The sequence below is a fragment of the Bombina bombina genome, chromosome 11, assembly GCF_027579735.1.
Source record: "Bombina bombina isolate aBomBom1 chromosome 11, aBomBom1.pri, whole genome shotgun sequence".
In the NCBI taxonomy this organism is placed as follows: domain Eukaryota; kingdom Metazoa; phylum Chordata; class Amphibia; order Anura; family Bombinatoridae; genus Bombina; species Bombina bombina.
Genome location: NC_069509.1, coordinates 37,888,130 through 37,906,191, shown reverse-complemented (window position 1 = coordinate 37,906,191; position 18,062 = coordinate 37,888,130). Strand labels below are relative to the sequence as shown.

The 18,062-nt window shown below is 36.6% G+C and overlaps 1 protein-coding gene across 1 annotated transcript in view; it reads left to right on the top strand.

The window, feature by feature from the left end:
• Positions 1–164: 164 nt before the first annotated feature.
• PAGR1 (PAXIP1 associated glutamate rich protein 1) overlaps positions 165–18,062 on the top strand; it is a 38,485-nt gene continuing 20,587 nt past the window's right edge. Inside the window, exon 1 of the mRNA XM_053695201.1 lies at positions 165–422. The gene's annotated coding sequence lies outside the window, so the exon portion shown is untranslated. The remainder of the gene's footprint in view (positions 423–18,062) is intronic.

The following is an 18,062-nucleotide window of genomic DNA, read 5'->3' as shown; positions in this document are numbered from 1 at the left end:
CAAATTAAAATACAATTACATTTTTTATTATTATTATGGAGAATTACCAAAACGAGGCGTGATACGCAAGTCAGTGACGTATAATAATATGCGACTACCTTATGTGCCCGTTAATAAGACTATAGAGCTGTGTTGGATTGAAGGCGAATAACAAATATTATTCCTAACATGAACGCGCTAACTTGACAATGCTTAGCGTGCAGTTTTATTTTTACAGTCTCTTGTTCTCGTTAGACCTTTGGCGAAGACGGAAGTGACGTCAATATGCACTGTAGGCTGCGTCACAAAATATGGCGCCAGCCATCTCAAATATTATGGGGGAAGTAATATCTGCGTGTGATTATAATATGATTGATTAATCGTAAATATTTTTTTGCACTGGAGCTGAGTTTATTCTGTCTCTCGGTTGTTGGAATTTCAAAGTGAGTTTCTGTTTATAATTCTCCCTAGTTTACAAAATGCATTATTGGGAAGTTGAGATGTATGTAATTAGGTAGATTATAGATCCATATTAAAAAGATAGGGGAGACCATCATTGTAGACATTATCCTGCTTAATAGTAGGTATAGCACACCTCAGGAGAATACTTTTATTGCAGATAGGTATACTGTGATATTACATTTTATAGATGCTTGCTTAGTGTATGTGTCTGTAATAAAGCCCACTGTTGTAAATGATTTACCTAGCCAATCCATGTTTTATAAGTATTTTAAACTGTAATGCAGGTAGAATTATTGACATTGTTTTGGAGTCCAGGGATATACCTCTTTCAAATAATCTGTTGTCAGCTTGATTTCCTCTATTCTGCTGTAGCCAATAAGTTTCAGATATAATTGAGCCCCAATCAATATGTAGCAGGGTCAGGATATATATGAGCAAATAAGTATGCACTCTCTACTCTCTAGACCAGGGCTTGACAAATTTAGGCTCCAAGGAGTCACTGGCACCTTAAAATTAGACACCCTTGGTAGGAGACCCCGAGACACTCATGGGTACTCCTACTTCCACTGCTAAAAAGACAGCTGCAGTGATGTTGAAAACACTTGTTTAATTTATTCACTCCATACCGTATACTAAGTTTAGTGTCTTGAATAGAAAGCCTTTAAATGATCTGATGCGTTTCGTGCATGTGTGCTTCCTCTGCCGAAAGAACTAAAACTCCTGTAATCATGGAGGTATGCCCATTTAAATTACTCTATTGTGAACTTGCACGCTTTATTTAAAGTGATGGTAAACTTTCCCTTTTAGATCAACAGATCAGGAATGTTGTGCTCCAATCAATGCTTTAGCTGCAACAAAAGTGCTGTATGGCTAGAGTGCTGATTGGAGGACAGTTCAAACCGTTAGCTCAAGAAAAAATTACTTTTTGAAGTGGGTGGCCCGGAGTGAGGGTTATTTGAATTTCATATCTACTTTAAAAAGTAAGTTATTATGCATTGTCGTTACAACTGATGAATTAATCTCCATCTAAATTATCACTAGCATTCTGTATCTGTTTATCCAAAGGGGAGAGTTTAGAAGGATTTTCCGTTATTAAATAGAGCATGCAATTTTAAGCAACTTTCTATTTACTCTTAGCGTTTTTCTTCATTCTCTTGCTATCTTTATTTGAAAAGCAGGAATGTGAAGCAGCCAGCCTATTTTTGGGTCAGCACCCTGGATAACGCTTGCTTATTGGTGGCTGCATTTAACCAACAATCAGCAAGCGCTACCCAGGTGCTGAATCAAAAGTGGTCCGGCTCCTAAGCTTTACATTCCTGCTTTTCAAATAAAGATACCAAGAGAACAAAGAATTGATAATAGGAATTCATTAGAAAGTTGCTTAAAATTGCTGCTCTATCTGAATCATGAAAGAAAAAATGTTTATTTAGTATCCCTTTAAAATAACTTTTGTACTTGGAGATCCATAGATAGATGGGGGGTGAACTAGCCAGACAATTGATTTGTGCCACTAGGGATTACGTGTATATACATTTAGGTTCAGTTAATTATTTCAATGTTAAGGGATGGCTAAATCAAATTATAGTTTTATAATTCAGATGGAGCATACAATTTTAAACAACTTTCCAATTTACTTCTATTATAAATTGTGCTTCATTCTCTTGGTATTCTTTATCGAAGGAGCAGCAATGCAGAACTGGGCGCTAGCTGAACACATCAGTAATCCAACAGGCATATTTGTGCAGCCTGCAACAATGTAGCATGAAACACAGCACTCACTGCACAGCAAGGAACAGGTTTACCAAACCCAGCATCAATACGAAAAAAGCAGAAATGTTCCAGCTGGTGCAAAAACCTTTTATTGTGCAAACAGGGATAGAAACAAAGCAAAGCAACGTTTCAGGCTCACAATCAGCCCTTTCTCAAGCTTCTGAAGCTTGAGAAAGGGCTGATTGTGAGCCTGAAACATTGCTTTGCTTTGTTTGTATCCCTGTTTGCACAATAAAAGGTTTTTGCACCAGCTGGAACATTTCTGCTTTTTTCATATTTGTGCAGCCACCAATCGGCAGCTAGCTTCTGAGCCTACCTAGATATGTTTTCCAACAACGTATACCAAAATAACAAAGCAAATTAGATAATGGAAGTAAATTGGAAAGTTGTTTAAAATTGCATGCTTTATCTCACTAGGTTTCAAACCTGTGCTCAGGTCTCTCTAATAAGCCAGATTGTCAGGATAGCCTTGGATGAGAGCAGGTAAAATAATCATGTTTACTAATCATCTGATTATTTCCCCTGTGCTCCAGTCCAGATATCCTCAAAATATGGCCTGTTAAGGAGGTCTGAGGGCAGGTTTGTAAACCAGAGCTCTATCTGAATCATGAAATAACATTTTTGGGTTTCATGTCCTTTTTTAATAATTCTTTGAGGGAACCTACACAACAGTCTAATTTCAACCAAAGTTGTTTGCACAATCTAAAGTTACAAGCACCTGAAAAACAGGGTTTATGAAAGAACAGTCCAGCGATATTACATTTCTGCAGCTATAATACATTTGAATATGTTTTGAAAGGGACATGAAACCCAGAATTTTTCTTTAGTGGTTCAGAATGGATATACAATTTTAAACAGCTTTCCAATTTTACTTTTATTATTAAATTGCTCCATTCTCTTGGTATCCTTTGTTAAAGGAGCAGCAGTGCAGTGAGACAGTGACAAGGCATATATATGCAGCCACCAATCAGTGCTGCTCCTGAGCCTACCTACTGTAGGTATGCTTTTCAACAGAGATACCAAGAGAATGAAGCACATTAGACAACAGAAATAAATTAGAAAGTTATCAGTTGCTTGCTGAATCATTAAAGTTTAATCTGAACTACGGTCGCTTTAGCGTTGTGTTTTTTTATACTGTGTTTTATAAAAGAAAATGCAACTTAAAACCAATTTGGGTCAAATAATTTTATTGTAAAATGTAATATATGTGCAGAATGTATAAGGTGAGAAATACAGCTTAATTTAGTATGCGTTGTTGATTTTATTTAAAGGGACATAAAACAAGTTGGGATAGAGACAAAATATAATATGTACCTTAATATAATATGTACCTTAAAGGGACACTCGGGTCAAATTAAACTTCATGATTCAGATAGAGCATGTAATTTTAAACAACTTTCTAATTTACTTCCATTGAAAAAATGTTCACAATCTTTTATATTTACACTTTTTAAGTCACCAGCTCCTACTGAGCATGTGCAAGAATTCACAGACTATACGTATATGCATTTGTGATTGGCTGATTGCTATCACATGGTACAGGGGGAGTGGAAATATACATAACTTTGAAATGTGTTAGAAATTAATCTACTACTCATTTGAACTTCAGAGTAAATGCTTTTGTATTGTCTTGTTGTTTTGTATTTGTTGATTATGCAAATCTACTGTGTTTACTTTACCTGCAAATTTATACTGCTGTGCCTCGCCATTAACCCTTTCTTTTTAGTTTCTGAATTGTACAACTCTAACTTCCCCCACACATTTCCTTCTATGGCTGTATCTATATTAGAGCTGCAACTAGTCAATATAATTGATTATATTATGAAAATAGTTGTAATCGAATCTCATAATCGATTAGTTGGTTTGCAATTAGTTGGTCTGTGCACAGCACCAGCTGCTTCACTCCGATGAGCACCTGCACAAGGTATTGTGTTTTATGGTTATGTCCTTAGCCTAAAGGAGGTCTACAGACATTTACTTTTCACTTTTTCAGGACAGTATACGTTTACAACTACCCCTGGCTTATGTGCAACCCAGCTATAATAGTCATCATTTGTATTGTTTATATTAAATCAGGTGATTTGGGACTGTGCTTTGCATGATATAGTGCCGAGCTTATTTATACCTAGCCCTAGATTGATGGGATTTGTAATTTGAATTAATGTGCAGTGTACTGTTATCTGTTAGCGCAATTATTAGCGGATTGCTTGATATTGCTGATTATATGTACTGTATAGATAAATGTGTAAGGCTTTGTCCTGTTATTGATATATAGTTCTTAGTGCTTTGACTTTTTTAATAGATTTTTTTATATTTTTAATGAATTGTTATATGTACCAGATTCAACCTCTATAATTATCTGTTATTTTAAGAGCGGACTAGATATTTTTTCCTTAACCTTATATCTGGTTATTTACCATTGCGTATAGATATTCAAGATATTTTTATGTTAGAATGAAGTCCAGGTTTTCTTTAAGAGACCCCTTGCATTGGTGGAGAGCTAACAAAAATAAATATCCCACCTTGGTGAAATTGGCAAATCCATACTTCTGCATCTCAAGAAAGCTCAAAACCGTCTCTGCTGCAGGCAAAATAGCTGCAAAAAGAGAGCCAGCCTCTTTCTAGTTCTACCGCTATTCAAACAGTTTTTTGTGGTTTTGGTTTGCTTAAAGGGACACTGAACCCAAATATTTTCTTTCATGATTCAGATAGAGCATAACATTTTAAGCAACTTTCTAATTTACTCCTATTATCAATTTTTCTTCGTTCTCTTGCTATCCTTATTTTAAAAGCAGGAATGTAAATCTTAGCAGCCAGCCCATTTTAGGTTCAGCACCATGAATAGCGCTTGCTTATTGGAGGCTTACATTTATCCACCAATAAGCAAGCATAACCCAGGTTCTCAACCAATAATGGGCCGGCTCCTATGCATCACATTCTTGGTTTTTGAACAAAGATAGCAAGAGAACAAATAAATATATAATAAGAAATATATAATAATAAGAGCAAATTAGAAAGTTGCTTAAAATTGCATGCTCTATCTGAATCATGAAAGAAAAAAATTGAGGTTTAGTGTCCCTTTAACTAGAAAAAAAAATCTGCTGCTTAAAAATTGGACCAACAGTTGTGTTAAAGTGAAGGTAAAGTTAAACGCCTTATTATAAATAATTAGAGATATGATGGCAAATAAATGTAACTTTCATTCATCATTTTTTTATAAAACATAAATTACCTGTGATATCTAATCTTTTTCTCATCTAATCGGCTTTCCGAAAAACAACCCGTAAATTTTTTTTTTTTTTCTAAATTACTATCACGTGCTTGAGAGATCCAATTGATTTTCTGGCCGTTAGGCGGCCGTCAAATTTCGTCATAAACATTGCGGTTTACATGCGCATGCGTGACAATTTCTCCTCCTCAATTTGCAAGCGAGCGCGTCCTCGTTTCGCGCATGCGCGATTGCAAAATTCTCTTTGTTGTCAGATATAGTATTGAATGACTATTCAATACTATGTTGCCAAGTTTTTTCGCATGCGCAGTAGAGCTAAACAGACCGGATCAACGCCTGCGCAAAGATCACTGTTAATCCGTGCTCGATGTGCACGAGTATGCGAAACAGAGTGTCATAAACCAGGAAATGGAGCGTGGGAGGAGATTATTCAAGGAACGGTAGGAAAAATAAAGTTATAAATAGAACAACATAGATCATTTTTTATTAAAAAATAACCTAGCGACTGCATTTGGGGTATTAACAGGAACATAAAAACGATTGCTGGTTAAAAAAACTTTACCTTCACTTTAATGTAAAGTTTTAGTCTGAAGTTTGTTTTTTAACACTCAGTATGTGGATTTTATTTTAAATATAGAAAAAAATGTTGTTGTTTTGTTTTTTTTATCCGATCGCTAAAATAATCGTCCGATTAATCGATTATGAAAATAATCAGTTGCAGCCCTAATCTATATCTATTGTTGTTTTGATAGAATGCAAAAGTGCATAGGGATTATCTGCAGTTTAGCTATGTAATTCATTTTGGTTATTTTTGAAAATTATTTTAAAATACTTGCCAGCAATTTTTAAACCATTTTTTTATGCAAACTATTTTAAATTGATTATCTCTTTTAGGATATGCACAGATCTCAGCCCATTTTATGTTCCTTTAAATGAAAATATACTAAAACTGTTTTGACACTATTTTATTTTTTATTCTGGGAGAAAAAAGAACTTGTTTAATAAACAATGAATACCAGATCAAATATGATACTTTTATAAGAATCCACTTTGCTGACCTAAACCTACACAAAATATATCTCAACAAAATGTATCTTTTTATTAATTCCACAATTAACCCGCACAGAGTCAAGGGAAATTATTTTTTTGTTATGTGGTATATATCAACAATTAATCACTGACTTATAAATATGTCTGACATAAATGTCTGTAATACTGTTAGTATAATGTACAGGGTTTTGCAAATTAAGAACAATCTAGGAATACACTTCTCAAGTCTTGGTGAGTTTTTTTTCTTTCTTTAGTCAGAGACTAAATGAGTGTGTATGCTTTTCTCTAAGCAGTCACTGTGTTGCATGTAGCCAGGTCAGACGAATTGCATATTGTGAAAAAAACCCTTTTCTAATATTGGGTCAGTGACTAAAATCAGTGTCAGGCTTTTCCTTATAATACATTTACCTTATTTAAAGAATGATACTTACACCAGTCTTATAAAAAGGGATACATTTATTAAATGACAAATCTATACATGAGTGGTGAGAGAAGCGTCTAACGTACAAGGCTCTATTCGTCTAACCTGTCTACACTATAAACTAATGCCTGTGGGTGGGTGCATGCGAAGATTGCTGCAGTCTGTCTATTACCTGTTGGTGTTATATGTCCTTCCTACCTGTCTGTTCTTTCCACAGCATATTTAAAGAAATATAGCCCCACCTTGAAGAATGTCTTAGCCAATCAAATGCTTAAATGTCCAGTTGATAATTGCTTAAATGTCCAGTTGATAAGTCCCAGCAAAAGTAGCCAGCTACCTGTAGGTGTCACTGTTGTCCAAGAAATGACATTTGACAGGACTCCAGGGCATAAGCTGTTAACCTCCTTTGATGTTGGACAACACTGTTTATGATCCTTTGAAGTTCCAGGAATGTGTTGGACAATGGTGTTTATGATCCAAGGACCCCATAAGCCTTTATCTCTGTGGTGATTGTGAAACGACATCATTTGAATTTCTGTTCAAAGATACAATCTGTTGTAATTCAGTCTAGTACATATTTGCAATGAGATACCAATCTTGAGAAACAGGTTTCATCCTTTGAAGCTCTGTTCAGAGATACCCATCTCTAGTTAGTTCAATTTGTACCTAGAAACTGGTTTAGATATTAAGTCTGAATTCAACAAGAAATTGTAATCCAAATTATACTTCTTACACATATCATTTAATTTCAGGTCCCAAGTACTGTTCTTTTGGTGTAGAGCTAAGATAAGCAGGTACACTGTTCCCGCAGTGCTATTCTGTTTGGATGGGCATGTTCTTGAAAACAATAAGTGGTGGTTTGAGTGAGCAAAACCAGCTATTTAGGATACAAAAATAAATGTACATGAGCAATTTCTAGAACATTTAATTCTCTGCAGCAGGTATAACAAGTTTCTGGAAACACAGTAAGGGGGAACAAAATGACTACACTGTCCCTTTAATAGAGCTTGGACCACTGTGGAGACTTCGAATGTACAGGAAATTAAAGTATTTATCGTTAAATAGTTCTGTGATATATTTGCAGCTGATGGCCACTGATGTTCCTCACACAAGAAGGGTCTTATTGGTGTGACACACAGTAAACATAAGTTATATTGGCATTCTCAAAAGGAAAGGAAAAAAATCCCTCGTTTCCAGCACCAGGCTATTTAATGAAAATGTTTATATTTTAACCAATGACAGGAGAACCCTTCTGTCCACCATTCAATAACAGAAAATATAAATCCTAAATAAGGCAACATAAAAATCAAGTGAGTTACTTAGAATGTTAGCATAGTAAAAATGTCCGGTTTGTGCATAAGACCAAATCTTGTTTAGGTTCCAATTCAGGAATTGTCAGTATAGTTCATGATTAGTCAGGTCGAATTAAAGAGACTATTCAAAGGTGTTACCTTAAATTGATTGTAAACTTTACTGAATTAATGGCCAGTATTAAATAATACTCTTAAAAAAAAAAAACAGGGGCACTTTAATTCATTAAAGTTTACAATGATGCTATATATTTTTAAATATTTACTTTTGTGTTATGGTAAACATAACGCCGATCCTCCCCCTCATCTGCTGCTTCATTAGCATATCGATTACGAAACTGGCTTCCTCCAATCGTTGCATTGCCCCACGAGCTGGGCGCCAAAGGGGGCACACAACAATTGGAGGAATACAGATTTGTCATTGATCTGCTAAAGAAAGCAGCAGATGCGGGCGGAGGATCTGCGTTATGTTAACCATAACACAAAACCATAAGCATCATTGTAAACTTTAATGAATTAAAGTGCCCCTTTTTAAGAGTATTATTTAATACTGGCCTTTAATTCAGTAACGTTTACAATCACTTTAAATATGGATTGTTAGCATGCCACCAGTAAACAGGATTATCTTATAGTATATCCTCGCAGTGTTCATAGATAAAGACACCATCCAGACTCTGAGCACACTGATCCAATTGTGTGCAATATTACTGTGTATTGGCAATTTAAATATTACAATTTCCTCAAGGTAGCCTCATTCGGCACTCCAACAACCTTTGTGCAGTGGCGTCTAACCACTCATGTACTGCCTTGTAACGGATCCACTGCCATCATAAATGAAGGGAATCCCAAAACCGACATACGTGACAGAGGCACTTAGTGTCAAACACGCCTCATGACTCCCGGGTTACCACTCTCCACAAGTTCTCAACCTGAACGCACATTGCGGGGTGTCCAGCTCATTACACCACCACTAGCAAACAAAACACAGTAGCTACACGCGTTTCACCCTTTCTCATCTGGGCTTCTTTCGGCTTCATCTGATTGGTGAACGTCACCTGTGATGTATTTATCTGAAAAGCCACATCTTCCTTCATTCACCTGGGCAAAGTAAAGTTACTTTATATTGAACACTGTTGCCTTTTAATTCATTAAACATGTTGCCTGTATAATTTAACCTGTATACTCCAGCCCGCCCATTAAGATCCAACAATGACCTGCTGCTTGCATCTACGACAATCCCCTCTTTGATCACGCATGTGATCACTACTTGTAGGTCTTATAGGCTCATAATAGCTACCTGTGTTTGCAATCATAGGTTGATATTGGCTATTCTGATATTCATGTGGTAATCTGTTATTTATCTTCTGAGTCAGTATTGAATGTCTGCATTCTAAATCTGCTATTTGATTATACATTATCCTAGTTCTACAGCAAACAGTTATAAGTAAGGTAAAAAGTATGAGAAAGAAAAGTAATATGAACACACATGGATGCAGTAACCAGTGCCATACACCTGACCATATGATTATGGTCCTTTTCCAAACCATCTGTCCCACCATCCAAGTGCGTGTTTCTGAAAATCATTTCTAACTTCCAATAATTGTTTTTTAACAAACCTTAACTGAATTGTAGCCTTATCATTAAAATCTTTGTGTTCCTGGATAATGTGTTCTAATTCTTTGCTATTTCCAATACCATCAATTAACTCTTTGCCAAAACCAATCATTTTTTGCATTTAATTGTCTTTTATTATACTCAAATAATCCATGTTTTCTGACCGAAACAGATGGAGTCAAAGTAAAATATGTTCCTGACCATTCAGAGTATAGAGTAGCTTGAATAATAGGTCTATGTGTACAGCCCCAAGGCAGAACATACAGTGATGTGAGATGTCATTGCAGAAAATGCAGCATGTCTGCAGAAAGAACAGGACACATGCATGAACTGTTGGCGCTTAAACTTTGTAGTGCTGCTCCACATTAGACTATTCTCTTCAACAGAGCTGTGCTCTGGCTGCACTGTGTAAAGTTTCCTTAACACAGTGTATCTAGGGCAAACTGCTGTTTGAAGTGAGCAGTCAAATATGCAGTAGCGCATTGCTTGTCGACTGGCTGAGATTTTTTAAAACCCGCCCCTTAGCCTTTCCCAGTCTGCAAAGCTGTTTATTCTGAATGTAAGAGCACTGCATCTTTTTATTACTACATTTCTATGTTAGATCAAGAGAAAAAGATTTATTAGAGACATTTTAAAATTTCTTTTTTTTGTATGCAGCTAATTTGCAATGCAATTTTCACTACTGCACTATATTATAAAACATAAAATATTGCTTAATTCTTCAGTTAACCAACACATTGCAATTAAACTGGTGCCTTAGTGTAACTGTCTAATTTAAAATTAAATTTTATTTAAAAATGACCTGCAGAAAACTTTTCACTAAAAAAAATCTCATCGCAGAAAGTAAAGAAAAGTTCTGCCTCTGGGGTGTACAGTAAGTACCTTTTAGCTAGGATTGTTGTTACTGAACAGTTCTTCTCATGTATAGTAGCTGTACCATCTGTCTGATGCCAACAAACCCTACCTCCAGGTAGGAACCAACCTGGATGTTTAGGGATTGCGCTCACTTCAATATTACACACACCATTTTCCCAACACCATTCTGATTGACCGGTGATGGTATAAGAACCTGGTGTGCATAATATAACATTGCCTTTTGTAACACAATGATCAGTCCTAAGTATTTCAATGTTTGGAGTATTTTGAGATATAACTACATTTTCTTTACCTAAATGATGTGTCATCCACTTATTATCAGAGACCCAGCCTATCTCATAGGCTGATAGTACATCTGTCTTTCTTCCGTGGATAGGTGCTAATATAGAAAAATAACAAACACTGTCATTGTGTCCCAAGTATTCTACAACCCATGAATTCATATAAGCTACAGGTAATGCAAATTTTAGCTGTTCCGGAATCATTAATTCCCAAGGCCATTGGTGTTCACTTAAAGACTGTATCAATAATTTAGCATTAGAGTACATTTCTTGTTGTAATGTAATGCATCCCAAAACCAAATTAGTAACATTATTAAGCTTTCTAAATGCTAAAGCTATATTGTTCTCCAAATTAATTAAGTGAGATATAAGTTTTACTTGTCCTTTAAAGTGTTCATGTACCAAATTATTCAAAATAACTGCTTGTGTATATGATTGGTCTGCTCCTTTCATCCCTGTTGTTGCCAAATCACTCATCCTAGTACTCCGTGTTTCAATATCTATAGAATTCAGGAATCCTGTTGCTGTACCTATTCCTCCTAACAAGGTGTCATACCATGCTCTTTTTACTCTGGTTTTATGTTTTTCCTCAAACCAAGTAGTTTTTCTAGATAACCATAAATCAAATGCTTTTTTCAAATATTTTACAGCATCATCACATTCAGGGTAAGTATTTCCAACATCCCAATGAGACATGTTAATATGATAAGTATATAGACCATACTGTACGACAGTGTACGTCTAATAATAATGTTTTGGATTTATCATCAACCAATTGAATAGGGTCAGCATTTTGCTTAACAATGTGACAAACATCATGGAATGTTTTTGGAAGAGCCCCTTCCCCCCCCCCCCAAAATCTGTAAAGTTAAAAAGTCCCCAAACATGAGAAGTTGCGGTGTATGTTGTTAGATTATTATGTGAATCTTTATACCCTGCCCATCCAAAGAATGGGGCTAAGAAGTACATGGGTAACCTATATTGTGGATTGTACACTTTTAAGGATACAGGTATACCTCACTTTACAGCGCAATATACAGTGGGGCAAAAAGTATTTAGTCAGCCACCAGTTGTGCAAGTTCTCCCACTTAAGAAGATGAGAGTCCTGTAATTTTCATCATAGGTATACCTCAACTATGAGAGACAAAATGTGGAAACAAATCCAGACAATCACATTGTCTGATTTGGAAAGACATTATTTGCAAATTATGGTGGAAAATAAGTATTTGGTCAATATCAAAAGTTCATCTCAATACTTTGTTATATATCCTTTGTTGGCAATGACAGAGGTCAAACATTTTCTGTAAGTCTTCACAAGGATGTCACACACTGTTGCTGGTATGTTGGCCCATTCCTGCATGCAGATCTCCTCTAGAGCAGTGATGTTTTGGGGCTGTCGCTGGGCAACACGGACTTTCAACTCCCTCCAAAGGTTTTCTATGGGGTTGAGATCTGGAGACTGGCTAGGCCACTCCAGGACCTTGAAATGCTTCTTACGAAGCCACTCCTTCGTTGCCCGGGCGGTGTGTTTGGGATCATTGTCATGCTGAAAAACCCAGCCACGTTTCATCTTCAATGCCTTTGCTAATGGAAGGAGGTTTGCACTCAAAATCTCACGATACATGTCCCCTTTCATTCTTTCATGTACACGGATCAGTCGTCCTGTTCCCTTTGCAGAGAAACAGCCCCAAAGCATGATGTTGCCACCCCCATGCTTCACAGTAGGTATGGTGTTCTTTGGTTGCAACTCGGCAATCTCTCTCCTCCAAACACGACGAGTTGTGTTTCTACCAAACAGTTCTACTTTTGGTTTCATCTGACCATATGACACTCTCCCAATCTGCTTCTGGATCATCCAAATGCTCTCTAGCATACTTCAGACGGGCCCGGACATATACTGGCTTAAGCAGGGGGACACGTCTGGCAATGCAGGATCTGAGTCCCTGGCGGCGTAGTGTGTTACTGATGGTAGCCTTTGTTACGTTGGTCCCAGCTCTCTGCAGGTCATTCACTAGGTCCCCCCGTGTGGTTCTGTGATGTTTGCTCACCGTTCTTGTGATCATTTTGACCCCACGGGGTGAGATCTTGCGTGGAGCCCTAGATCGAGGGAGATTATCAGTGGTCTTGTATGTCTTCCATTTTCTAATTATTGCTCCCACAGTTGATTTCTTCACACCAAGCTGCTTGCCTATTGCAGATTCAGTCTTCCCAGCCTGGTGCAGGTCTACAATTTTGTTTCTGGTGTCCTTCGACAGCTCTTTTGTCTTCACCATAATGGAGTTTGGAGTGTGACTGTTTGAGGTTGTGGACAGGTGTCTTTTTTATACTGATAACAAGTTCAAACAGGTGCCATTAATACAGGTAATGAGTGGAGGACAGAGGAGCCTCTTAAAGAAGAAAATACAGGTCTATGAGAGCCAGAAATCTTGCTTGTTTGTAGGTGACCAAATACTTATTTTCCACCATAATATGCAAATTCTTTCCAAATCGGACAATGTGATTGTCTGTCTGGATTTGTTTCCACATTTTATCTCTCATAGTTGAGGTATACCTATGATGAAAATTACAGGCCTCTCTCATCTTCCTAAGTGGGAGATCTTGCACAATTGGTGGCTGACTAAATACTTTTTTGCCCCACTGTACATCAGAAATACCAACTTTTGCTCTGTTACGGTTTCTTAAAGGTGTAAACAGAGTTGGATCCATATCCAAATAGATAGTATTAAAGAGTTCTGGGTCACGAGTTTGAGGTGCTGTTATAAAGATTTCCAAATAGTGTGTTAACAATTCTCTCAAAGGTGTCTTACAATATTGTGTATAGAGGAAAAAGTAACCCACGAAAAATCTTTATTTTCAAATGTTATACCTGGTATTCCTTTAGTTAATTCATAACTAACTTTAAAACACAGAGCGTTATTTACTGAAATATTAACTGATATCACCTCATCTTAATTGTCTCAATATGTGTAGGTTCTTCACAAGTCATTATACCACTATGGCTACCATGATGTCTACAATTAGTCCCAACCTTGATACAGGAAGCATAGATACTTGGTTTAGTTAGTGGCATATTTGTAACAGAAAATAAATTCCTGAGCCCATCCATAGTTGTAACAGATACCTTTTGCTTTCCATTTGTGTATGCACAACTAGGTGGAACAACACATGAGGGTAAACATTGTACATTTTGATGTTGTAATGTTACAATATCTCTGCTAATGCGTCGTAATGTGTATGAGTTGTGTAATGGTTCAGATGAAACAAATGTTGCATTGTCATAGGGAAATAGCATTGTACAAACAGGGGTGAATGCATCACTAGGATCCCTATTAAACCAACAAGAGAAGTAAATTGTAGGAAGGAAAACAAAGCAAGAGATTCCTATTAGTAAGAGAATTAAGTGGTTAGGTCTGTCATATAAAGGATTCATGATTATAAGTTGGAATTATCGTCCGAGTCAGTAGTAATGACAGAGTCAGTAGGCTCAGGTGAAGGTGAGAGCAATGGGCAATAGGTTAGATGATACTCTGTGTGTTCCAGTAATTCTTCATATGTTTCTTCCAGTGTTGTCAATTTTGTGTGTAGCTTTGTATTTTCCTGCTTTAAATATTCACGTGTCATATAAATGTTTAACTTTTGCTAACCTACTCTCCTTGGTTTTCCTTGCTGATATTCTATTACGTATTCTTTTCTCCTGTAATCTAACTTCCTCCTTTTTCCAAGCAGCACTAGTCTTATTATGAGGTTTGGGAAGATTTAAAAGGAGCAGTCAATACTAATAAGTACAGAGGAAAGTAGAGGGAAGTCTGTCTCTTTTGCACCAAGGAGGGTTTCCTGTATAATTGGGGGAGGAGGAGTTGGAGGTGTAGGAGGTTTAGGTCTTATAGGTGTAAAACTCATATGGTTGTACCAATGTCATTAAACTTCTAAAATATGTGTGAGTTACCCCCCTATTCCCTACCCTTGCCAACTAATCTGTATCAGTGTTGCTCAGAGTGTTGAAATTGTCGATAGAAGTAGATATGTTACTAGCTACTGTATGTGGTATATATAGATCAATAGGGATTGTTACTGGACGGGGTGTAGATAGGTCAATAGCAGTTAGTTCTGAACACTTAGTTAATGGACAAACCCACAAATGCTCATCTAATGTTCTTTTAAGTGCCTTACTAAAACCCCAAAACTCCTCTATCTCCTTTATCAATGAGTCTCTTTGTGCCTCTAAAGCTGAACACCTGGCAGCCTGTTCTCTTAATCTATTGCGGTAATTTTGTGAATGACGATTACTATTTTCCTTGCGCACCTTGCATCTGAGCTCCTTCTTAGCAGCGTCTTTGTCCCCCAATTCCCGCTTGCTCTTTTTATCTAAAGTACTTGCTGTTACAGGTTTTTGTATAGTATTTACTGTTATAGGTTTTTGTATAGTATTTGCAACTAATATGTATGGGGTAATAAAGAGATCTGTTAAACTAGGGGAAGGTACTGTGTGACACACTCTAGATGAAGGTGCCTCGTGGGGTACACTTGGGGAAGGAATTTCCAGCAAACTAGGAGTGGGAGATTTATGAGGTAGAATAACAGAGGGCTCAGAGCTCATTGGATGAGGTAGATAATACTGTGGTTGGTATTAATATAGCCCAAAAAGGTAGGAGCGCTGGGAGGTTCAGTTATTAGAGCAATAGGTATACCCGGGGGGGCCAGGAATTATAGGGGCAACTGTGGCAACCGGGCGGGATGGAGACAACTCAGTAGCAGTGAGTTCTGGAGACTGAATTAGTTCTGGACACTGAATTAAAGGGCAAATATGAGTATGTTCCTTTAATGTATGTGCAAGCATTCCATTTAAACCTTGGCTTTCTCTTAACTCATTCAGCAGCCAGTCCCTTTGTTCTTTTAAAATACGACAATTATATTGAGTCTGGATAAGCAGCTCACTCAGTTTAACCCAATACTCTTGACATCTAAGAGGGGAATGAAGGGATAGGTGGAAGAAGAATCAGAAATCAATGAGGTGTTTGAATTATTATGCCTTGCCTGAAGGGATGCTACTGCAATAGTTTGTAGTTCATCGTCTGAGGGGGTCACTAAACTAGGGTATAATTTATTATATGTTGGCAGTAAAGGCTGTACCTGTGGTGGGGCTGAGGGATGCATATATATATATTACTTGTCTATGTACTTCCTTGTGTACCTTTTTATTCCCTTTAGTGTTAGTGTCCTGCCAATATGGGGCAACTGCTAACCAATTTTCACCACCCTTTCTCATATATTCCAAATCCCAGCTGGGATGAGCCTTATACCAAGGAAAAGCCTCCTCATCACCCAGACACAGCCCTTTTACCATATTCATATGAAATTTATCATTATCCCCATTTCTAGGAAATGGATCAGAGCTTCCCATAGCCTCTGACCAGCCAGCTATTTGATCTATCCACGGGATTACAAATAAATATTCATTAGGTGATACCCTCCCCACATAATCTTTACAAGTCTCCCCTGGTCTTGGTGATGGAAAATCTTTAGACTGGGATTTGCCCATTCTCATCTCCTTAACTTATCATATATGTAACAACACTTATTTCATATGCATTAACACAATATCAAATAGCAAGCAACAAGTAACAAAAAATTTAGTCATTTATCCTTTTGCAAAAAAACAAAAACAAAATATATCTATCTTGGTTGTGCTGAATCTTTCCTAAAAAACAAAAATAAATTTTCCTTCTCCTAAAAAAGTTTAATTGTGCAAAAAGGCAAATTTCTATAACTTTATTCTATATATCACACACAAACAGATCAATACAAAAAACAGTTTTATGAAAAATAAGATAGCAAACGTCAAATATACAGCATTAGAAATATACATATAAGCAATATATCAAGCAGCTCAAGAAACACAAAAGAATAATACACCACATATACATAAAAAGCCTGAACTCAGGTAATCCGTTTCTCAGTCAGAACCCAATATTTTCCTATATTTCTACCCAAGAAATTTTAAACCTTTAAAACCGGGTCTTACTATAAGACCTTTTTGTCTACCTTAAACTATAATACCAAATTATTTTTTACCCCTACTTTACAAATACTTCAATTATTTTTGGGATCCACAAGTATCCCAATTTTATTTTTAAAGGAATTACATATGTATAAAAACAATAACACCATTCAACATACCTTGGGATCACTTCAAGTACCCCACTTCTGGTACCAAAATTGTAGGGGCTTTATTTCCGGCCGTGGGTCTGACTGGGATAAATACTGAGCACCTTTTTTCAGCTGGATCCAGGAGAAATTACTTTTACAGTTTGCATAGACACAAAACACAAAACAGATGCATAGTAAGTTCTCGTTTTTATTGGTACCAATACAAGGCTTTTTATAATATGAAAAACAGAAGTGATTTGGAATCTGACATCTGGACCAATCATTCCGTTACTCTAGTTATAGATAGTTTATATCAGTAATAATGAATATATGCCGGTCAATGAAAACTGTCACAAAACACATCATTTCAGTAAATGATTTGATTTTCCATAAGTGCATGATTACAAAATAATAACAACATGTAAAAGAGGAACCTGTACTTTGACACTAAAACCACAATATTAAGAAATGTTGCAATGTTTTATAGTAAAATAAGGAACCATCCAAGAATCTAATTTCTAACAATATTATGAATTAAAGCAATCGCATAATTCCTAACAATATTATGATTTAAAGCTACAGCAATCGTATCTGTAAAAGGCACAATTGAGGGCAATAATAATATATACCTTCACTTCCTATGCTAGACTACAGGACTTCTGTCGTGCAGCACCTACCCTCTGGAACACTCTACCTCGTGCTGTCAGGCTTTCCCCTAATCTTTCTTCATTTAAAGGGACACTGAACCCAAAGTTTTTTCTTTTGTGATTCAGATAGAGCATAACATTTTAAGCAACTTTCTAATTTACTCCTATTATCAAATTTTCTTCATTCTCTTGGTATCTTTAGTTGAAATGCAAGAATGTAAGTTTAGATGCCGGCCCATTTTTTGTGAACAACCTGGGTTGTTCTTGCTGATTGGT